The 24,985-nt window shown below is 41.6% G+C and overlaps 1 protein-coding gene across 8 annotated transcripts in view; it reads right to left on the minus strand.

Annotated features, from left to right (window-relative positions):
• LOC121651923 (extracellular sulfatase Sulf-2-like) overlaps positions 1–24,985 on the minus strand; it is a 126,890-nt gene that overhangs the window by 57,002 nt on the left and 44,903 nt on the right. For 6 of the 8 annotated variants that reach the window (XM_042004389.1, XM_042004391.1, XM_042004388.1 and 3 more), the window contains exons 2-3: positions 23,493–23,530; positions 7,758–7,801 (exon numbers count right to left, since the gene is read on the minus strand). The gene's annotated coding sequence lies outside the window, so the exon portion shown is untranslated. Of the gene's footprint in view, positions 1–7,757; positions 7,802–22,859; positions 23,004–23,122; positions 23,194–23,492; positions 23,531–24,985 lie in introns of those variants that run through there. The other 2 variants (XM_042004383.1, XM_042004385.1) reach the window with 2 other exon arrangements.

Genomic DNA, 24,985 nt, shown 5'->3' on the forward strand with positions numbered 1-24,985 from the left:
GTAAATCAGATCAGTTAGATCCAAAAGTGGGAACATCAGATGATCAATACATGGAACTTTGTTCACTGACAGCAAGAAGCTCAGCTTCCTCACAGGAACAGAATTAGAATTCCTAAATTAAGAAGATAGACTCCGATCAGGCGGAGGCTGCAGTCACATCTCAGAGAAGCATCTCTAAACTGAACCAAGACAAACCTCAGTTTACTGATGTGGCAGAAACAGACGTGTGAATGTAAGGAACCATCAATCCCACAGTGACATGTTCTGTTGACCGAGACATTCATCCTGCAGAGACGTGCTCCGCCCTCAGGTTTGCCTCTTTGTGGGGAAGTATTCACCGCAGCAGAACAATGAGCCCTGACACACCTCAGAAAAAAAGCTGACTTGGTGGAGTCCAGAAATGTGAGCTAAAACAGCTTTCTGAAGAGAGGAAAAACTGCTGTTGGAGGGGAAGATATTGATGTTTATTTTGATACTTCACAGCAATCACACTTTGCTATAATCTTTTAAAAGGGTCTTGATCAATATGTCAACAGGCTCCAGTCCTGGAACTTGAACATTTTCACTTTGACCAATGAATCATTCAGGCAGAAAAAGACTCCTAAAAGCCCATTTCTGCTGGACGCAGACGGATACGCAGACGGACGGACAGTTTCGTCCTTCTCCTGCGTCGGTAATTTGGTTCGTTTTCACAGAGCTGAGCTATCAGTCACTTAAAACAGAAAACAGAGCAATACCACCGAAAATCGTGGGGGCAGTACTGAGCAGATGTGACCAGGAAAAGAAACAACCAGAGAAGAAGAAGAGGAACAGAAAGAAAAAAAGGCAGAAGAGGAGCAAAAACGAGGACAACAAATGTAGAAATTGCACTAGCTTTTGAAGACAGGTTATGTGAGTGTTTAGGGTGTGTTGTACAGCTGGAAACAACTTCATAGCGACGCATTACCGCCGCCAACTGGTGTCTGAAACTGGATCGCAGGAGTGAACTCTGAACTCAGCCCTGCCCGCTATTGGAGGAATTGACTTAATCGTGGCAACCTAAAGACACCCAGAAGTATGAGGATGGTGACATATGACAACGTTTGAAACAGACATCCTTATTTACGTATGTAAGGGAGCATAAATGGGCCATAACTCGAGGGATGAACCGGTGATGTGTCAACACATAACAGACAAATTAGCAAAAAAACTGTTTAATCTGGATCTTTGGGCTCTTTGTTACCAGCAGCCTGTTACAAAGACATCACTTGTTCCGATTTCTTTCCATTCATCTATGAAAAACAGCAAAGATCAGACAGTGATTCCCAAAGAGCTGTTAACTGGAAATATGTCAGCATGGTGGCAGAAACTGGACACGTGGAGGAGAAAAACAGAAGAATCCGGACTAGATCTGGATCAGGATCTGAAAGTGATGTCCTGAAGGAATAGAAATAAAACCAGCAAAGACAGCCATAGAAACGTGTCAAGAAAGGAAAGAAAAAGAAAGGAATAGAAACAGAGAAAAGCCTGAAGTATGCCACATGACCCAAGAACTGGACTGAACATCAGTGGTAAAAGGTCTGATGGAGGTATGGGTCCTTCCCAGAAGCCGGACCTCAACACTATTGAAGCAGTGTGGGATCGTCTGGACAGAGAACAGAACAAAAGACAGAAACATCCAAAAGAGAAATCTGGAGAACTATTCCTGAAGACTAGAGGGCTCAGACTGGGATGAAGATTAAAGCTGCTTGGATCAAATATTCACTTTAAGACCTTTAAACATGTTGCAGTAAATCACTGCAGCGGTTTCTTCCTTTGTTGAAAATACTGAAAGACCTTAGCTAACATGTTTATGTATGGAAACGTTAGTTTCTTGTTCAGCAGCTTCATTTGTTTCTCCAGTGTTGTGCTGGCTAACGTAGTGAAAAATTAGCAAATAGCCAGCAAATAACCAGTAAATAGCCAGTGACTAGCCAGCAAATAGCCAGCAAATAACCAGTAAATAGCCAGCAAATAGCCAGCGAATAGCCAGCAAATAACCAGCAAAAAGCCAGCAAATAGCCAGCAAATAGCCAGCAAATAGCTAGCGAATAGCCAGCAATTAACCAGCAAAAAGCCAGCGAATAGCCACCTTCACTTTAAGCAATGACTCACATCCTCTGAAGAGTGAGTTCCAGCTCATGTCATGAGGTCGGAGATTTAGAGTCCCAAGGTCAAAGACCACACGCTACAGGAACAGCTTTGTTCTTGTGGCGGTGTCTTTATTAAACAAGACTGTAAGATTTTTATAATCTCTTACTGGAGTCGGCTATTTCTTTATTGTTTGTTTGTATTTATTACAGTTTGACTCCTTTGGTCTTCTATCTTAGGTTTTGACCTATGCTGACTCAACACGATGCTTTCACAAGAACCTCAAAATAACAGAACTTTGTAGAAATAACACACAGATCAACAGTGACCAAGCCTTTTCTCATCTGCACATCATTCTCTCAAGTCTTGGCTTTCAGGAGAAAAAATATTGGCATTGAAACAAACACACAACAGAAACTATTTCCATATTTCCACTTTTTCCTCATTTTCAATTATTCCTGCTACTATTTACCTGCTGTCTTCACTAAACCAACTCCAGCTCAGCTGCTTTGTGGTCTGGTTTCTTTAATGTCAAATGCTGCGACTAAAAAATGACAGTAAGTTTAATGGAGGTCAATGAGACGTTTTTTGCCTCTAAAGGTCCCCAGAGGGAAAGAGACATATTTTATTCTATTCATTTATTTATTCTTCTTTAATGTTTTTTTAAAAGTTTTTTTTTATGCATGTATGTTTTGGCCTCAGATGAAATGAGTACCCACTTTTTTTGTGGTTGTGCATTTGTATTGTCTTTTTGTGTCTGGTATAGTGCTTTGTTTGTTGTACAAACGATGGCCTCTATTTTCTCCTGCAAATCAAATCTTCCTCCGTGTATGAAAGTTACCTTAACTTAGATGAAGAAGTCATGAAGAGGACCAAGAACAGAGCAGATGTGGTAAAGGAAATTAAACTGACAAACAGACAAAGAGACGGACAGTGGCTGGTCAGAGAAACTTATGAGCACAGGAAATTAAATGTATTGATAACATTTCATTTTCCTTTCATTTGTCTTAGTCTTTCCTCCTTGTTTTCCTTCCTTAACAATGGCTTCTTGACCGTCACCCTTCCATGGCAACAGTTTCTAATGAGACTGAAGGTGGATCTGACCGTCTGTTTCTGTTTAATTCAAACCATGTCTGGTTTTACAACACAGACTTTCTGGACCGACTACAATCTGAGCTAGAAGGAGAGTCCATGTGAGGATGACAGATACACTTTACAAACCCAAAACATGCAATGTGAAATCACGATGCATTCATCACTTCAGAAATTCCTGTTTTGCAGCAACATATATTATTATATATATATATATATATATATATATATATACTTCATTTACTCTGTGTGTGAGCTCCTTTCAGACAAACAAAAAAGATCTTTAAGATTCAAATCCCATCTGACAACACAGATGATGACAGGGTCGGAAATTAACACTCGCCAGGCACCAAATGCGAGTAAATTTTTTGTTTGGCGAGTAAATTACAGAGGGCTATCCACCAAATGGCGAGTAAATGTTTGTACCATGTTTTTCAGTCGTTTTTTAGGTGGATTTCTTCTTTATGTTCCTCTGCTGTCTGCATGTATGAACGACGCGCACGTACACAAACACGCACTGACATAAACACGACAACGCGCTCGCATTATTTCAGTTCTGTTTACTGTTTAGCTCAGGCTATATAAGAAGGGCAAATATGTGGAGATTTTTAGCAGGAGCCAGCCAGCTTTCCAAAAGAAAGCACAGTGAACTGGAGGTTAAATCAGCAGGGCTTACAGCCCCAACCAGAAAGTTCAGTGAGAAGTGATGGTTTGGATATAGCAGCGCCTTCTGTCTGCTTCACGGCCTGGTTCTGCTCGCTTCTCATGCACCGACTGTAGGCGGTAACACAGCAGACGTGACGTTAGCCTGTTAGCTTAGCTGTTTTCAACCTGAAGACTGACGATAGCTGCATAATGGGCGCGACGTGACTCCGCGAGACAACAAACAGCGGTTAACCGATCAACTGATCAAAAGAATAATAATGATGCTTATTATTATTATTATTATTATTATTATATTGATCAGTTATTAAGTTCATTATTATTATAAATCAGCTTTTATAATTATTGATACGCTATTTATATTCATTATTACTGATTTATTACGAATCAGATCAATAAGCTATAAATTTATCATCAACTTCAATTAAGTTTATTTTTTAAACAATAAAATAAAAAGCATAAATTAGGGAGTATGATCCCACTAAGGCTGTAATGCTGTGGCACAAGGACACCAAGAGTAGAGAGGGAGGAGTCTGATCAGGTTTTAGTTAATGAATTCAGACATTAACACTTTATCAGTCGATATTATGTGAGTGTAAAATAATTCAATATTTTGGCCAGTAAAAAATATGTTTGGCCGGTAGATGTTTTCATCAAGCGGCCTGTGAGTCAAAAAGTTAATTTCGGACACTGGATGATGAAGAGGTGAAGGAGGAAAGAACAGCTGGAAGAACATGACTGATTCGTTTGCCTTTTCTGTTGCCATGGTAACTATGCATTATCCTGATTATTATGGGCTACTGCATGATGTGAACTTAAAAAGGGCAACAAATTCACTTTTAAATGATCATTTGAGGGATTGTAGATGCTACGAAAGTTCATATGTTCTGATAAACAAAGTTTTAGAAAATGTCATTGCTGAAAGAAGCTGATAAAAAACAAGAAACATCCAGTCATAATATAAAGTCCAGGATACTTTCCTGGTATCCTGGACTTTTCCAGAGAAACACTACAGAGCAGACAATTCATTTAATTTGAAAAAATAATAATAAAAAAGGCTTTATGTTAATAATTACTTTAACTTTGGCTAAATCAAAGGACCGGACTCTGCCCCCTGATAAAATCCTCTGGTAACAAGCATAGTACATAAGCACTTATGTGAATATACATCTTTGAATCCAGAGGCAGCCTGGACTTCTCTGGATTTCTCTCTGGGTTGGACCATCACAATTAAGCAAAGAGCAAAAGGATCCTCCAGACTGGTGCCAGGAAAAACTCCAAAAGCCCAGTTCTGTGACGGTATTGGGTCCGATCAGAGTTCAGAGTTAGGGTTAGATTAGGGTTCTGTGATGGTATGGGATCAGATAAAGTCAAAGGTCTTGTCTAGCATCCATAGTTACAGTGATGTCGCCATGCTGCCAGGCTCACACAACTCTTTGTGTCTGACCATCATTATGTATCTCTTATAGTCCCAGGCAACAACCACAAACCCAGCCTGCCAGCAACAATGGAAATAGACACTTTCATGAGCAAACAGAGCTTTAAGAAAATACAATTACTTTTTAAAATGTTAACATTTTCTATTAATATTTTTCATTGTTTTGTATGGATTGTGATGTTTTATTTGTGGTGTTCTGACTTTGATTAATGAAACTAAAATGTTTTCCCCCTCTGTAGTATCAAAAATAGCATTGAGTATCGAGCACCATCCTTATTATCGGTATAAAGTTTATATCAGTGTAGAACTATGAGCCTTTTATATGTTTTAGCTGAATTCTTGAAGCTGTTTTTACCTGGGAGATCTGAGCTGATCCGAGGAGCCGATATTTTAATAGAAGCAAACAAAGGTTAAAAATATTGGGTCTGAATGTGAAAGTTGATTTTTGACTGACACCATCTCAGAGTTGCTGGTTACTGTGGGATTCATGACAACTCCTGTAAGTGTGTCATTAGAAAAGCCCCGAAAGTGACACGTTCAGGAAGCTGTTTCCATTTAGCAGCAATGTTTAAAATGACAAATGACAGAGATACAGCTCATATCCTCTGTCACTAATTAACTCTGATTTATTAGGTGTCGTACCACCACTTCCCCCTGATTACTGTCTGTCAGGCTCAGGGAGTGTGTGGGCAGCATATCGCAGGAAAAGGCTGATGTTATGAAAGCTCATCATGGATGTGACTTAGGGGCCGTCCTCACGACACAGAATTAGTAAAATCGCAAAAGTATTTTAGCAATCCACCCTTTCATCCCCACGAAACCAGGGATTAGCCTCCGTGAAACCGATCATGTCTGAAACCGATCATGTCTGAAACTGATCATGTCTGAAACCAGTTACCAAGGTGGATAGGTTAGAGGCCTCTACCGTCTGTGGTATTGAGAGACAGCATAACCGCCCCACTAGAGGATATGACATCAGTGTGATGAACGCGTGCCAAACACAACAACAATAATGGCGTCCGTGACCAACTGTGTTGTGGTTCTGCTCCAGACAGTCCTGGTTTGTGTACAGTTTTAGCACCAAAATGCACAACTTTTACAACACAGTGCTGCGCTGCTGTACCATCAACAGCGGGAGCAAGCTGATATGTCATTATCTGTGCATGCGCTACATCTTGTTCTAGCTCTGGAGTGTTACTCTTTAATCACTGTGGCGCCCCCCACAGCCTTGTAGTATGTACTATAGCAGTTTTGTGGGGATGTTGAGGCCTTTCTCCTAGTTTTCGCCTCAGTTTTCACACCTGAACCAGCTTCTGTGCCGTGTGGACATGAACTTATGCAACTTTTATACCGTTCGTTCATTCGTTTGGTGGGTTGGTTGGAATGGATATGTATGTATGGATGGATGGATGGATGTATGGATGGGTGGGTGGATGGATGGATGGATGGATGGGTGGGTGGACGGATGGATGGATATGGATATGGATGGATGGATGGATGGATGGATGAAAAAACAGTTTACTTACTGGTCCAGTATCTCACTACCTCCAGGGGACAAGCCCTTAACTACAGGGATGGTTTTGCACTATATCCTGCAGGATGGGTTGCATAACGGTAGGAAAGTTAATTATTTTTGTTTGGACCACAGACAGTAAGCTGGTAAAAACGATCCACAAATTGTTGCTTTCAGTTTCTGAACATCCATGTGAGACGTTCCTTTTGGTGAATGTGTTCCTATAAAGAACAATGAGCTGTGTTTAGTGCTGCAGCTCTAACAGCAGCGTCCTCAGTGGAAGGTAGCATGCACACTCAGGTGTTGTGCACCATCAATGCCGATAAACATGCATCGCTACTGCCACACTCATTCAGCCCTTTTGCATCACTGTGGCCAATTCAAAGCAGAGTTATTCAATATCAGCTGTTAGAGACGAAAACAAACCAGATTTTTAATAGCTGAGCAAAGCAGAAGAGAAGAGGAAGATGAGGAGGAAGAGTGGGAGAGTTTCCAGCGTGTGCAGTGACTGAGCTGCTGAGAGTCATGGCATGCAGGAGACTGGACTCTGGCATCATGTCTGTCTCCCGCAGTCAGCCTCACTGGCAGCAGCAGGCTGAACTAATCGGTTAGTGGGTAGACCCGCGGTTGCTCAAAGACACACTACTGGGAGAAAACCAGCAGAACCTGCAGAGCAGCCACACACAGAAACAACCAAACACACACACAACACAACTGTCTAAATGATGCTACAAACAAAACCACATGTAACTATGGATACCAGCAACAACCAAACACACTACGCACCAGCAGAAAAACAAGTCATCAGTGATATTATACATCACTGTACATCATCTCTGTGTAAGAACAGTTTTAATGGTCACTCCAAGACCAGATCAACATTTACATGTCAGAGTTTCAGGGGATGCTTCAGATTTTTAAAAGAAGAAAGATAGACGTTACCTTGTGCAGAACCAGCGTTTCACAGTGTTCACCTCGAAAGGGACCTGACAAAAAAAACAAACACAGATTAAAACTAAGGCTGACAAAAATTACCAGCATTAACTAATTTATGTAATTAATTGCATTACAGTTTTTAATGCATTTATCGCAGGCGCAGCATCCGTCATTTATGATGGCGAGACATGAAGGTGTCTAGGCGAGATGGAACTAGCTGCTTGGGTTCTATGGATGGATTTGAGAGCATCACACCTGGGGCGGATGAGGATGCTTTAACACCCACACATTTTTTTAAAAAACTTTTGTTGCATAGAACGACCTCACTGTTCCGGTGGTTTCTGTCTGGTGCAGCACCCCACGACATTAGGGCTGCAACGATTAGTCGACGTTGTCGACAATAGTCGACAATAAAAATACTGGACAACAAATTTTCCCATCGACTATTGTCGGCCAAAAAAACAAAAAAAAACAAAACCCTACAGAGTGAGACATCGTGTTCTTTTCTTATCTCTGCTGAGAGTTACACATGTGCAATAAAGTCCGCCAGGGGAAAAATATGGCAGCCGACCACGGAGCAAAATGGCAGCAGAGGACGTCAAAAGTCTGAAATAACTTGACGTTAACCTTACAAAATAAATTAAATCAAATACATGTGAGATTTGTAAAGCGGGTCTGCAATGCTTGAACATTTAAAGAGGCACGTTGGACTTACATAACAACCTCATGCAAAATTTCAAAGCTGAAAGTGAAATAAGAGTCATTTAATTATTATGAGATATATAATCCGATTGGTCGACTAGTCGTTTTAATAGCCGATGACTAATCGACCATCAGTCATTAGTTGCAGCCCCACGTGGCAGCTTCCTGCTCTCCTCCTCCCTCTCATGTTGTGAATCATGACGGCTGTCAGTGATCACCTGATCGGCTTTTCTGATGCTAGTACCATCTCTCTTCTTACATTTTTTTATTGTTCAGCTGAGAAGGAGGAAATTAACAGTTTGTGGTTCACACTGGCACATATTTACCCAAAAGTACTGTTTTTGGACGCGCTAGCTAAAGTAGGCAACATTTGCCAGTCTCATGTCAATCAGAACCATGTCACTGTGAGAAGCTGAAGAATGAAAAATGTTGATAACTGCCTATTTCAGTTAGTTACCGTTTGCCTTTATTTTATATAACTTTTCAGTATTAATGAGGAGTGACACAGCTGTAAAATCTACCAGTCACCAGACAGCCATGCACACATCTACGAAGATAGATCAGGTTCAGATATCTAGTGAGAGTGAAACAGCAAAAGGAAGCAAGGGGACGTCTTCTTTACATCATTGGTGCTGTGGAGATGTTACAGACATTGGTCTGATCATTTATGGGCCATGAATGTTTTGAAAGAAATTATGAACAGGTTCTGAGATAAAAATCAGGGGAGCTCTCCTCTCTAACAAAGTAGCTGACAGGTGGTAGAAATAATTTATGATTCAGCTATGCAGGGGCATGTCTGAGGCAGGGGTACTGACCAGGAAAAGGTTGGCACAAATGAGATATTTAATTTTATGTAATATTGAACTGATTATTACAAGTGATCAACTAATGTAAAAAATGAAGAAAAACCCAAGTAAGCTTTCACTTGTTCTTTCTGTTGATACAATACAGTAAAAACAGTATTTTAGGCATAGTTACAAATGGTGATTATTCATAACTAATTCATTTTAAAGCTGTGATTAATCTGATTAAAAAATGTAATCACTTGACAGCCGTAATTAAAACATGTAAAATACATAATTACATCTAACAGCAGGAAGCAGTTTAAAGTGTTGGTAGTGCCCCCTTGAGGCTACAGTGGTCATTACAGTTGTCAGGATTCAAGAAGACGGCAGTCTTAAGACAACTTCAGACTTTTCATTAGGGATGATTTTTCCAAGTAAAAATACGTAAAAATTTGCGTATTCCAAAAAGTCAAGCAGAAGGAGACCAGTTTACATGAGAACTGTTCATGAAAAGAAGCAGAAACTTTGGCACAAATGCAGCCACGTATGTCCTCCTATAACCGCAAGACCCGTCTCGGATACTTGTATTATTCAGAAGCCGTTAACTCCTATTTATGACCATTTAGGGCATAATAATGTATTGTTGACAAATCTAAATATGGACATTCCACACATTTTGATCCCAAGATCAAGTCTGTGCAAAAAACGGTTCTCAAGATACAGCATTGTTGTTTCTGCTAACAGTCTCATCAGTGAAACAGTTTCTGTCACTGTGAGAAATGCTAAGTTAAAATATTTAATATTCATTCTTATTAGCTATTCCTCTGGTCAGTTTTTAGAAGATATTGTGTAGCTGGCATTTGCTGTGGGAAAACATTTCACCTACATATCAGCAACAGCTTGGCAGGTAACATTGGTTCTGACAAACACAGAGCCCTTCCTTTCGTCCATGCTTTCAGTAGCTCAGACGCCACATCCTCGTTTGCTGGCAGGGGCAAGAAGACTACATTTGATGCTTGGGGAGTTTTTCCTTAAGTGAAATCTGTGTTAAAGAAACTTAGCTTCACACCTGAAGTGATGACAGCAGAGGATGAAGCTGTTCATGAACGGTACACTGTAATAATGCCCACTGTTTCAAGTGAACAAAGCTCGTAAAGCAAAAGGAGGGCAGTCACTTGAAAACATTCCACCAACAAAAGCAGCATTAACAGAACATAAAAGAGCTGCTTGTCAAAGTGTATGTGTGGGGTGAAGCCCTGAATTCAGTGCAAAATCTACCAAGTTCTATAGAATGGGGATGGACTCAGGCCAGGAAATACTTCATCCCAAGGTGGACCACACTCCCCCAAAGCTTCCAAGTTTGTCAAGAGCTTGTGCGCTGTGGCTGCAAGAAAGCTTGTAGGGGTTTGACAAATGTAGCAGGACAAATGTAATCTGCATTTCTCTGCATTACTGTGGCGGTGCATGTCACCAGGAGTCCTCTCAACCACTTCACTGTATTGATGCATGGGTTGCATTGAAGTGAATCTAATATTTAGCATGTCACTGAATGGCTTTGTGTTTTACAACTTTGTTGAGGTTTCTTATTGTGCTAGTAGTGGTCTTTGAATATGATTTTTATTATGGTATACAGTACCATAAATATTCATATTCAGCCTTTGTTTCTCTGGAAGTTTTGATATGATTAAAATTTTGCAATTTGTAACCGTTTTCAAAATGCTGTATCTCTAGAAATGTTTGTCGTACAGGCTTGATGCTGGGCTCAGAATGTCCATGTTTATATTTGTCAACACTACATTTTATGCCCGAGAAGGTCATAGTTTTGAGTAAAAAGCAAAAACATGTTTCTTGGGAGCAATAATTGGAAGCCATTTTCAATAAAGAAAGTATCTGAGAGGTGGGGCTTGCTCTTTTATGAAAGAGGACATATTTGACTCTAAGCAAATGTGCCAAATTTCCCACTTATATTCGGAAGTGAACGATTGTTGTTGAACGATGGTTTTCATCAGTTTGTCTCAATGATAAGACTTCGGTCTCCAGAACAGCTCTGCATTTTCTAGTCGCGTATGTCAGCTCATCAGACAGTTTCTTCAGTCCAATGGTTTTTCTTGGTGTGACTGTAAACTCAGGATCTACTAATTCCATCAAACTTAAAACACTTCAATGGGCCTGATGAAACATGTCTTTAGCCATCATCTCTGAGATGAAGTCCATTTGTTTTACACGCCTAACATGAAACTTTATCTGGTGACAAAGCTGCTGATTAATGGAAGGACCTTCTGTTGGCTGCTTCACTTTGGTGGCTGTTCATAGTTGGGGCAGACTGATGACCCATTGGCTTTACCTGCAGAGGTTGAACTGGACCTCATTATCATTTCTTTTCTTTAAGTTCCACACAGACATTTTTTGGTTGTTCTTGTCTTTGGCTCTGCATGTTTCTTATATTTGTACCCCATTAGTGTCAAATCTCACAGCACCACACACTTTGGACCAGAACCTAGCAACAGTGAAAAGTTCATATGCTGTTTTTCCTCGATGCCACCTTGTGGTGGAAGGAAACCATTACTACATCATCTCTGACTCTCTAGGTCTCAGTTAGCATGTTAAATGTTCAAGTTCATGACTGTTCCACAGCTTAGGAGCGGCAACAGAGAAGCTCTGTCACCCCTAGATTTAGGTTGGCAAAGCTGCATCTGAACAAACCACAAGACTTCTGGAACAATGTCCTTTGGACAGACCAGACCAAAGTAGATGTGTTAAACAAACACAGCATATCAGCACAAACACCTCATCACAACTGCCAGCACGGTGGTGGAGGGATGATAAATGGACTGTACTTATAGCTGTACTTAAACGCTTTTACACTACAACTTCACATTCACCCATTCATGTGCTTTTCCCTCTCACACATATTCACACACCAATGAGCGCATCAGAGGTAATGTAGGGTTGAAGATATTGCCCAGCCACAACTGCCCCGGTGATGATCTGGGTTTGTTCTGCAGCTACAGGACATGGACACCTTGCATTCATTGAGTGGACCATGAACGTCAGATATGAGTCCACCTGTCTGGCAGCTAAAGCTTGGCTGAAACTGTCTCATGAAGCAGGACAATAATCCTAAACACAGCAGTTGATCCACAACAGAATGGCTGAAAAAGTAAAGAATCAAGTAGTTGACATGAACCAGTCCAAGTCCAGACCTCAACCTGACTGAAATGCTGTGAAGGAACCTTCAGAGAGCTGCAGAAACCAATGCTGGCTACAAGATGCTGGATTATTACACTGATTCTGACTTTTAACTTTTATGTAATAGATCATGTGCCGTTGTTTATCTGAGGTTGAATTTTCAGATCTGATTAAGGACCAGATTGAATTATATTCTTATTTGTAAAATGATATAAATTCTTTTCACATGGCTGTCGATCGCCTACTGAAGCTGCAGGAACTTAATAATGTTCATCAAACAGCAGTTTGACTTTCAGACACTGAGCCGTTTCTCCTTCCAGCCGAATGAAAAACTTTTCATCTCTCTGTTTCCTCTCATTTAAAACCTGTGATGAGTCTGCAGCCTGAGGCGCCCAAATGTTTTCATGTCACACAAACCAAAATAGTCTCCCATCAGACGTGAACACAGCCTGTGTGAGACATACGGGAGGTTTTATTCCAGCTGTAAAATATTTATATACGTTTGTGTTAATTAGCTGTTTTCAGAAAATGAAGAGAACCCTAAAGATGGCTTCATCTGGCTCTAGACGAAAACTAAAAATTGAGGATAAATGACAACAAAAATAACATTTCATGACTAACTTGGCTGGTTTGGATCATTATTTTTGGCGTCATCTCTGTATCTGTATAGTGAATCATTCCAGATGAGCTGTGTGTTAAGGGATATTTAAATAGTTTATCAAATGAGACTCTTAATTTTTATCCTCTATCGGTTGAATCCAGTTAGATTCAAGTACATTTCTTGATTTAGATGATCTGTTTTTTACTGGATTAAAAGTGCATGTGGTTGTATGTTTGCACTTTAAGAGTTAAACTGACTGAGCATCAAATGGCTCTTACTGTCACGTAGCCACAGAATACACAATGTGCTTGTCAGCCCTGCAGGATGCTCCTTAGAAACATAAAATGTTGATTAACATTGCCTTTGTACAACTTTTTAAATACTGTTGATTGGACAACAGCTTTCTGTAATCCACATTTCAAACAAACGGCTGCGAAGAGCTGCAAGATACCAAGCAGCTGTTTGACAGTGGTGTGGTGCAGGTATGTGGAATACATCCTCAGTTTTGTCTTACAAAGGCTTCATGCAACATATCATGCCAACTGTACAACTTATTTGTTCCACTGCAACCAGAAAGTCCCTAATCAGTGATTTACACTCACCGTCCATTTTATCAGGTCCACCTGTTCAATTGCTTGTTAGCACAAATATCTAACCAGCCAATCACATGGCAGTAACTCAACACATCTAGTCATGTAGACATGACGCAGACGACTTGCTAAAGTTCAAACTGCATCAGAGTGAGGAAGAAAGAGGATTTAGGCAACTCTGAACATGGCATGGTTTTTAGTCTGAGCATTTCAGAAACTGTTGATGTACTGGGATTTTCACCCACAACCATCTCCAGGGTTTACAGAGAATAGTCTGTCCCGGGCGGCCGGTGCCCGGGGGGGTCGGGGACTGCTGGCCTCGGCCTGCCGGGGCCGGTGCCCTGTGTCCGCGGGGCGGCTCCTGCTGGGGTCTCCTGCTGCTGCCTTCCTGGGCGGGCGAGTGGTCGTCTCTGTGGACCGGTCGGGATCTGTAGCCTACGGGGGGGCTGGTGGCCTGGGTCTCGGGACCGCTGGCCTGACTCTGGCCTCTGTTCAAGTGAGGTGGCATCTGCATGATCACTCTGCATGGTCACTCCTTCCTGAACGTCTCCACACAGTCTTTGCGTCGCCATGTGGCCGAGTTCTCCAGCATATCCACACAGGTTTCTCTGCGCGTGTTCTTGAATACAGCAGTTTCACTTATATCTATTATCATATTTTTTTTTCTTTTTTTTATTATTTCTGTTCTTATTATTATTATTACTCTTACTCTTATTATTATTACTACTACTATTATTATTATTACTATTATTGTGATTATTATTATTGTTACTATTATCAACTAGTTGTGTAATGACCTACTGGCCAGGATGATCTTAGCTATATATGTTGCAAGTAGTATGGATTACATGGTTTTCTGTATAATGTTTTAAGTCCCCACCCGCACTCCCCACACCCTTTCTGTCCCTCTCTCTCCCCTCCCTCTTCTCTCTACTTTCTTTTCTATCTCTCTCTCTCTCTGTCCCCTCCGGTCGAGTCCAGCATTAAGAGTCTGATTTAATAAAGTTTTTCATGTCATCAAGAGGGACTTTATACATGTAGTATAAATCCCTGCTTGATAGAGTAAAATTGCCCAGCACCAGACAGCAGCCAGACAATCATTCTGTTTGCAACGATGCTGGACAAGACAAGTTAAAAAAAAAAAAAAAAGAGAATAGTCTGAAGAAGAGAAAATATCCAGTGAGCAGCAGTTGTCTAGACCAAAATGTCTTGTTGATGTCAGAGGTCAGAGGAGAATGGGCAGACTGGTTGGAGATGATAGAAAGACAACAGAAAGTCCAATCAGCACTGGTTCCAACCAAGATATGCAGAACAGCATCTCTGAACACACAACACGTCCAGCCTTGAAGCAGATGGGCTACAGCAGCAGAGACGACACCGGGTGCCTCCTGCCAGCTAAGAACAGGAAACTGAGGCTACAATTCACACACACTCACCAACACTGGACAATAGAAGATGGAGAAACGTTGCTGGTCTGATGAGTCTCCATTTCAACCCCACATTTAGATGGCAGGCTTAGCATTTGGTGCATGAAAGAATGGATCCGCCTTTAATCAACACTTCAGGATGCTAGTGGATTATGTTCCATCACAGTATCAATGCAGAGGCGAATCTTTCAATCAGGAAATAATAAACACCTCAAATTGTGAAGAGTTGTGAAAAATGGAAACCAGGTGAACAGAACCAGACAGCTGCTGAGAAATGTACAGCAACAGAAACGATTTAATGACTCAGAATGAGTCACCGACAAGCAGTCTGGTCCAGGTTCCAGAATAACTGTCATCTAAATGCCATACATCATGTTTAGTGACTCATGAGCAGCAGGTTAATGAAAAGTTACTACTTTGTCTTTCACAGTCACAGCAGAACTTGTCCAGAACCGGTCCAGACAGTAAGAGGTCTTTCACAATGATCTGGACGTCAGAGGAAACGGATCAAAGTGCTGAACACCATCAGGTATCGGGACTGCTGCTGTTTATTTGCTGCAGGTCGATGTGTTGTTTTTTCACTGATGACCTCACATGTAACAGCTGACTGGTTGCTGCTTTTACTGTCAGCATCACTTTTGTTTAGTACCTCTATAGCCGTGTTAGTTGCAGTCCTAAACAGTCTCCCAGGTTGGCAGCATGGTCAAACACCTAACACACACAGCTGGTTGGTGGTCAGTTGGCATGGCAACAGCTGCTGCTGCTCATCCTCTACCGGAGACTGTGTTGTAATTACTTTGTTTCCCCTCTGGTAAAGCTGAACAGAAACCATGAAGCTGTTTCTGTGTCATCCTGCAGTATTTTCCCCGGCTGTATCTGGTGTGGCTCTGAAGGTCATGCTAGCTAGCACAAAGCTAGTTTAGCTCGGCTTTGTAGAACAAGTAGAGTTCCTGAACCTAATTTTGAACTGGTCAGCACATTCAGACCAACAAAAAGTTGGTTTTCAACTGGAACCATAAAAATAGTGATTCTTCTTTATCATCAGTAATTTGGTGATTCCCTAAATCACAAAAGAAAATGAGAGGTGATCGAGCTTTTTCTGTTGTTGCCCCAAAGCTCTGGAATGAGCTTCCTTCACACATAAGACGAGCTTCCTCAGTTGATGTTTTTTAATCTACTTTAAAAACACATTTTATTCATTGGCTTTTACCTCAGTGTGAGGTTGATGTAGTTTTTACTGTCTTCTGTTGTATTGTTTCCCTTTTGTTTTTTGTGTTTATAATAATGATTTCTGTCCTGTATAAGTGCTGGACTGGACCGGAGTAACAGCTGAAGGAAAAAGGCGGATGGAGGAGAAATGGAAAGAGTAAAAGAAAGAAAATGGGAGAACAAGACAAAAGGGAAAAAACAAACCACAACAGCTGCAATCAAAGCTAAACAAAGAAACTAAACAGCTGCTACACCTGGAAAGAAACAGTAAACATAATAAGGCTTATAAAAAACAACAATCTATAAAAGCACCTGTGAGAAAGAAAACTGTATATGTATATACAGCAACAAGTATATGTGTGTGGCTGTGTGAGTGTGTGTGAGTGTGTGTGCAGGGTTGTGGGTGTGTATGTAGGTGTGTCTATAAAACATTAGGGGTGAGTTGTGTTGAGAGATCATGCAAATGCAACCACACCCCCTTCAAGGATCAGAAGTAGACCAAGCCCCCGCAACCAGCAGCCATCACAGAGAACAGAACTGAGACAGCCCACCGCAGGAACGGCCACAGCCAGAGCCTCCTAGTGGAGGTCTAGCAGACTGGCTAGTATAACGGGGAGGTCCGCTAGCTCTCCGTGCATGAGCCAAGGACAGAACCCAGGGCCCTGCAAGTCCGAAGGCCACCCACCAACCCAGGGAAGACCCAGCCCGACACCCAAGAGGGCAGGGCCAGTCTAGACAGCTGCCCACCAAGGGTCAATGCCCGCCCCAGTGCCCCCAGCCAAGCACCCTGGAGACCACAACGCCACCCCAAATCATGCACCCCAAGACCCAGCCCAGCCACCTTCCCATCCACATCCATGTCGCCATTCCACCCTACAGACCCCTAATCCAGTCCAGCCCACAGGCTCAACCCCCACCAACCTTTGAGGGAGCAGCCCAAGCGGGCCAGAGGGCAGCGAGAGCTAGACAGTAACATCAACAGACAACCATACATACCCCCACCTCGTCCATTTTGTCCATTCATACCAACATACAGTTATAAATACCCCTTAATTCTCTGATGTCTAACTAATGTGAAAAACAGATTAAGTTTTAGATCTCCAGATAAGGTATCCTTATCAATAAATGTGGACCACTGTCTAACTGTCAGTCCAGATATCCATGTTGCTGTCCATGTCGGCAGATATAAGGTAATTAGGACTCGCAGTAATGGCGGTGCCGTCACATGATGCAACACACAAAACATCTGCTGGATTCGTCTAAAGCTCCTTGTGGTTCTCCTGTAGGTGGCAGCAGAGATTCAGCATGTTCCCCCTGCTGGTTGGCACAAATATCTGACATGTCTTGCAGAGTTCCTGTGTTTGCACTGTGTCATAGCTATTCTAACTAATGTAATTCCACCGTAGTGTTGCTCTGTTTAGCCACGAGTTCTTCTGCATCCACATATTTCTCACTCCTCTCGTTATTTTCCACCATCAAAAAGCTCATTCCATGTGCTCTATTGCCACAGCCGCTAGCGTCTACATGGAGCATGCAGGAAGAGTCCATTTGATTCGCCACTGATGCACACCAGTGTTTGGAACAGCGTAACATCACTTCCTTAAATTCTGCAAATAGGTGGGACTATTTATCTCAGTTTAGACAGCTGATGCGATATGTATATCACGTAGGCTAACATCGCGATGAAGGTAAGGTATTGTGCAGCCTAGACGGTTCATTTTTAGTTAATCAAAGGTTATAACAGAGCCTGATGACCAATCCATCAACGTTCAGGACAAAGTCTCCAAGATGTTGATGGTTACTTCTAGGAAGTAAAATCCTCCCACTTTGGTCCTGCTTAAACTGGTGTGAACGCGGGTTGGTTCACCAGAAAGCACCAAGGGTCTGAGACTCCAGGCTGAAGCCAGAGCTGGAGCTAGAAGAGTTTCTGTCTAATACCATTATATAAAACAAACAAGCTTCAGGGTGAACAAATTGATTTTATTTATTTATTTATTTTTGTACTAACAACCAAAATGTCTTCAATAGCATTGATGTTATATTAAAGATTAGGCCCTGTCTGCTGGTTAAAGCAGGCTCATCTGCATGTGGGATAAAAGAAACACCAGGCTGTCTAGTTTTTACTACAAGGCCAAAGTTCTAGAGAAAACTTCAGTGTTTTGGCCAATGTGATAATTTAAACTGTGGTATGGATCAGGGATCCAGCAGTTCCAGCAGGAAGTGGATGCACAGGACTCTTCATACATGTTTTCAGTGAATTTCCTTTTAGTCAGTCTCATTAAGTTAAATAATTGAAGCTGTGGGATGACTTCCTGCCTCAGTTTCTCTTGTCTTTGTTAAAATATGAGTACATTCCTGAAAACAGGTTCTGTCTGAAGACACATGAGATATGAACTTAAATCCAAACCCCTGCCATTCTGCTGAGACACTGAGTGCAGCCAGCAGTGTTTTCCAGGATTTATTTGCACGTTTTCTCTGGTTTAGTTTCTGAGCAGCAGCAGAGGAGGAGAGCTGCAGGGAAGATTGAGTTTGTCCTCCACGGAGGAGGGGACATTTGTCTTCTTTATTTATTTATCTTTCTTCGCTTTACAAATAGCTGAAGGCTGTTTTCAAGCAGCGGTCATCGGTTAGACTCAGCCTCTCCTCCTCCTCCTTTCTCTCACCCGTCCTCCACCTACACCTGGTACCGTGTTGACCCGTCAGCACACAGGAGATGTGTGTGTTAGTGTGTACATCCCTCAGGCTGTATCCTCCACCAGCAAAGCAGCTGTTTTTGTCCACAGCAGCTGCCGGCTTGCAGTCAGCCTCGCTGCAAGCCGGTTCTGTTCTGACTCAACGTTCACTCTGAGCTGCAGCCCTGTCGCATCAGCAGCCAGAACCTAAACCTGAACGCAGGGCATGTACAGCTTGGAGGTTTCTGCAAAGTTTTTACATTTTTAATGATGACTTTATTCACTCTTTGCATCTTTAAAATCTTCAGCACGAGTTCTATTTTTTTTTCCTCCTGTCTGAAATTACATATCCAAACAAAAGAAGTTTATCTTCACAACTACAAGGGCTGTATGTATAATCGAGGTCTCTACAGAAAGCTGAAACATCCTAGATTACTACAGAAGTGTAAGCATCATGTTATGTGTTACTGTGTCAGAAATTCACCTGTAACACAGTAGAAAATGTAAATGCTATCTCCTCCTAAAAGAAAACCACATTACTTTCAGTTAAAACCAGAGGATAGCAGCCCAGTTCATCTAGGAATGAGTAATGTCTGATGAGGAACTTAAGCTAAAAATGTGAACCTGAGCAGTTTCCTAGGTGTTTTAATAGACAGGTAAATATCTTAGGAAGTCATTGGTCAATGTTGATGATGGACACCTATATCAATGGTCAGAGTCAGGAGGATCCAGGGATAGCCCCCACATTCAAGTTAGAAACACCATGAAGATCCAGAGAGAAGTGAAGTCCAAGATAGTCTATGATAGGAACAGGGAATCCTTCGCTTCATCTCCATGGAAACTAGCAGAGTTTTTAGAGCTGGAATCAAACTTTTCACCGCAAAACAGCTAAAGTAAGACATGATTTCTGGTTCTGGCTGCTAGCTCCAGAGTCTTCTGTCCCACCGTGGTGAGACAGACATCTTTGTAATCAGCAGAGTCTCTGCTCTTATGTGACACCTTGTTTGTGTGGTTTGCTTTAAGTAGAGAAATTAGCAGAAGCTCTAAAGTGAACAGAGCTGTTCTCATGTTTTTTTTTTATATTCCCATATAATTTCTTGGAGTTTGAACTGTGTTTAATTTGGATGCCAATGCTTGGTAGAGTCTTTTAGCTGAGTTTCTTTCCATCGTGTTGCTATGCTATATGTTAGCATCGCTGCTTCCTGGTGTCTGCAAACATCTCCTGTACTGCAGGATCTCATGCTGCCTCCTGTACAGGGGAGTCTAGTCAAGATGAAGTGAAACATCAAATTTTTCTCAGCTACCTTCACACTTGTTAAGAGTTGTCAGAGTAGCATTTAGTGCCTGCTGGCTGAAGGATTCTTGATCATTTTCAGACATGTGTTGGCTAACAATGCACAGCTCCCGGATCTGACGCTACATCTTTATGAAATGCTGATTGGCTTAAAGTTAAGTCTTTCTGATTTATGTAAGAACTACTAAGACCTTAAAGTTTGAACACATCAGAACAACCAACCTCTTATTATTGGCCTCTGATGCCAGTACAGCATGACCACTTGATTTCATCCGTTGTGATTTAACTGTAATGTGTCCTCTGTATGTTGACCCGTTAGGAATCCAGTTAAATGAACTGGACCCAGTGTGGTGCCTCGGGGTGCACCACAGCTCCCTGTGAGTGGAATTAAAGTCATGTAAACTATGAATGAGTTAACTACGCTGAATAGAATGTAGCAATTGCATTATTGTCTCCTTCCTAAACTCCTGTGTAAGATAAATGTCATGGCCCATGTTGACAATCCTTATATCTGGAGCTCTGCTGGCTTGAAATAGAGATGCTTTATTTACCTGTTGTCATGGTGAATCACAGTACCAGGCTTCTTTTGTGCACAGTTAACTCAGAGTGGAGCTGCTGAGAGTTGATTTAGCAGCTGTTTTAGAGCTGAAAACCCAAAGAATTCATGGCTACATTTTTTATTTTAATACTTTTTTATACCAGCCAGCAGATTATCCTGTCTCCTCTCAGCAACCTCTGATGCTTCATCATCATTCATGCAGCCTGATCTTACTTAATCATGAAGTCCATTAGAGTACAAATTATTGTACTCTAATTATTAAGAAGGAGCAGTCTTAAAAATGCAAGATTAAAAAAAAAATCATGACTGAGTGGCATCCATCGGGATAGAGACCAACACATAGGCACCAAAACCTGCAGTGCAAACAGCGACTTGACTTAATCCAAACAGATCTCACGTAAAGCTAAACTTACAGCAGGAATGATGATTTACAGCCATCAGACGTCACGATGTCTGAGCCAGTACTTCATTCATCGTTTACACAGGCTGGATACCATCATAAACACCTTGCAAGATGACTCCTATAAATAAAAATATTCCAGATTTTGCTTCATTTAGAGACGGAGCAGCCTCCAGTTGCTTCCTCCATCCACCCCCTCCCATTCCAGTGAAGTCATCTCATATTAATTCATGTATACAAAACAGACTGGACACAGAGTCTCACAGATCGACACAGGGTGACTAAATATGAGATGAAGAGACTGTTATTCTCCTCTTCCGCCTCCATTTTCATCCCTCTCTCCTTCCCTCCGGCAGTACATCCATCCTTCCCACTCAGAGACAGAAATAGACCGATGGAGAGCAGGAGAGCTCTGCTGGGAGATGACCACCAGACACACACATTCACTTCATGGAAAATACACACTATAGATGCACATACTGCAGATTTCCCATGATTCACAGCTGACAGCAAGTTTGATCTACACGTCCAATCTTTGGTTCATATTTATTTGCTGTTCCAACCTTCCAGGGTACGAGAGGCTCTAACCCTGATGAAGCTGAGATTTATTTCAGGGCTGTTATGTTACAGTGAATTAGTTTTAGTCCAATCCACTCAGTGTATATCACTGTGTCATGTGACAGCTGATTTCCTGATAAGATTTATAGGGGCGGGGGGTGGGGGGGCCTTAACTGACTCACTCATATAATGTGGCTGGAGGTTGAATAACTGTTGGATTAAAAATGTTCAGCGAGACTCGGATGGTCTAAGAAACTCTGCACATGCTCCAAAGTTCCTTCTTTTTGCAGCTGAATTCCCAACAAAGCTGCTCTCATACAAGCTTTCCGTTTCTTCTGTCAGACACGTCAGGAACTGAAAAGCAGCTTATTAAGACTAGGTGTCAACCAGATAACCGTGCAGTGTCATCTTAAATTGGTCATGTGATTTGGGCACGTCTGGACAACCTCCGACTCCAGGGGGTCAAATAGTTTCTAGACTGGACTTCACATTTGACTCAATAACTTCAAGGTGTCCAGGTCCTGAGGCGGAGAGGGCTTAATCAGCATGAGAACAAAACAATGTAGGTTGGTACACTGACCACCACGCAGACTATCCTCAAATCCATCATCCAACCAGCGAGCCAATCAATAAACCTGTCGATCAATCATCCTGTGCTTTGTAATGAAGATGGAAAAAGATGTCAGTGTGTCGACGTGACTTCTCCTGAGCTTTCAATCCCTTCCACCTCTCTGTCTGTGCGTCCTTTCAGTGATCACAAACACATGTGGTAAACGCGCACGCACGCGCGCACACACACAAACAAACACACACACAGGAATGTGAAGCAGTTCAGGTCAGCTGCAGCTGAACCACAAATCAGCTGCAGGGAAATAAACAAGGAAAGAAGCTTTTTAACTGCTTCATGCATTTTCAGCGTTGACACAAACACAACTCAGTGATAGAAACACACACAAACTGTTGTTTTAACTCCTAATTTATCCGAGGATAAAATGACCAAGCAGCAGGTTTTCAAACATCTGCTGCAGTGATGTGTTTTCTTGGCCTCGGTTACCAGAATTCACAACGTTTTGCTGGAAAGTGGAGCTGTGCTGTGAGGAGGGATGAGTGGGAGGATTTTACCGTAGATGGTGAGTTTGCAGGCTGAGCAGAGTTTCAGTGGTTGCAGCTCTGGATCACCGCTCAGACAGCTCGAGCTGCAGAGAGACCCTTAACCTCTCCTGCAGCAGGGGCCACCGGGCCTGCACCCATGCTGACCCCTTCTTCCTAAAGAGCAGATTTTTATACACAAACGTATCACACTGCTTGTATGTTTGTGTGTTTTCATTGTTTGTGTCCAACACGCATCATTAATCAGGAATGTGAAAATGTGAAGCTCCAGTTACCGGGTCACCACAAGGGAATCATAGCACACACACAAACACACACACACAGAGTGTGTGACAGCTCTCAGACTCATCGACATCTTTGTAAACATCAAACTCAATCATTTCCACACACATTCTGTAACAACACAAATATCTGACGTGTGTTTATGTTGTGAAAACACGACATAAACACATCAGATGTTATATCCTGATTAGGTCACATGTTTAATAAAAAAAGAAGTTTACAGACTTCAGAAGCCTGAGGACATCATATCTACACAGTAACTGTAGTCGATCACAGCTGTTCCTGTCAGAGGACCAGATGTTTTCTTCTTAACCGACCAGTAGACCATGCAGCTGACGTGGAGAGGAGTAAAGGGAAGCTTACCTGGAAAGTGTGTGTGGTGTCCCCCGTTATGGTCAGTGCTGCAGAGACAGAGACAGCAGACAGTTAACACGTTGTTGTCAGGCCTCAGAAACAGAGAGCAGTTACCTGCTGGATACTAAAACTGTTCCTCGGTTTTTGTCAATCACACATGACTGAACAGTGAGCATGAGTTATCTGTGTCCATCCTACAGAAATGCCATGTGTCATTTGTAGTACACGTTATGTGCTCTATATCCTGCAGGTGTAGAAAATAGAGGCTGTATATAAATAGTTTATATGTAACACCGTATGTTGACAGTGACTGAACACTGTTGGGTGGCAGTGATGGAGAAACAAATTTGACCAATATGTGCCCAGTTCATCCAATTATACACACACAGCTAGTTTCTGTCACACACAAGCAGATCATTTAGTTTGATTGGCATCAGCAGTTTATCTGAGGGTGCTTTACTTCTAAGATGGATTTTAATGATTAACACATAATTTATATTACAGATTTTCCGTAATATCCAGTGACACCACCAGGTGGCATCTCTAATAGGGTTGGGTATGGTCACTAATTTCCTGATTCAATTCAATTCACAACACTTTATTTTGATTCGGTTTCGATTAAATCCAATTCGATTCAATATTGATTAATTTACAGCTAATGATATAACACTACCTATATTTCTTGAATATTAAAAATATTTTCAGATATTTGTTTTTAATAAAACAGTGCATTTACTTTACAATCAAAATCAGTTAACTGGGGGTAATCAGATTACTGTAATAATCTGATCTGACACATCTACATTCATTTCTGAAGTACCGTAACAATACAGCGTTCCCCAGATTCAGAGCCAGAAATACTGTGATTGGAAAAACAAACAAAAAAAAAAAAAAAAACAACAACAACAACAAAAAAAAAAACAAATAAAAAAAATCCACAGGACATAAAAAGTTATTTAAAATTTTTTAATGTCCTGATGAAACCGTTTCATTCAGTGGAGTCGCTCTAAATATTCTTAAAGCTCAGATCTCAGATAACGTGTTACAGTTAATAAAACCTTCCTACAAAGAATATTGGATCCATTTAAAGCCGTTATATGACTCAGAAATGCCTAGATTGATACAGATTCAGCTCGTTCAGCTGCGCACGTTTCCATGGCAACCGTGACACCGGAGCAAAAAAATACTCCATCTGCTTCCATCTTCACCTGCCTGAGAATTTAGAAAAATCTCATATTTTTTTCTGATTTTCAGCTGGTTGACGTGTTTTCCAATGCGTGCACTCTGTCCTCTGACGGAAACTGACTGCTAATATGAGAGCAGCAGTCTAAGTGTTAGCTTCTAATATGAGGGGTATTACGCTGCAAAAGACTTCACAGCTAAATGTAAACCACACTGGTGAATAAAAATATCTTCTCTCGGCAAGAGAAGCTGATTCTGGATGGAGGAGCATATATACACACAGGTGGTTTCCTAAGATCTTGTTGAGTCTCGGTAGGTCA

Source organism: Melanotaenia boesemani, chromosome 13 (assembly GCF_017639745.1).
Source record: "Melanotaenia boesemani isolate fMelBoe1 chromosome 13, fMelBoe1.pri, whole genome shotgun sequence".
In the NCBI taxonomy this organism is placed as follows: domain Eukaryota; kingdom Metazoa; phylum Chordata; class Actinopteri; order Atheriniformes; family Melanotaeniidae; genus Melanotaenia; species Melanotaenia boesemani.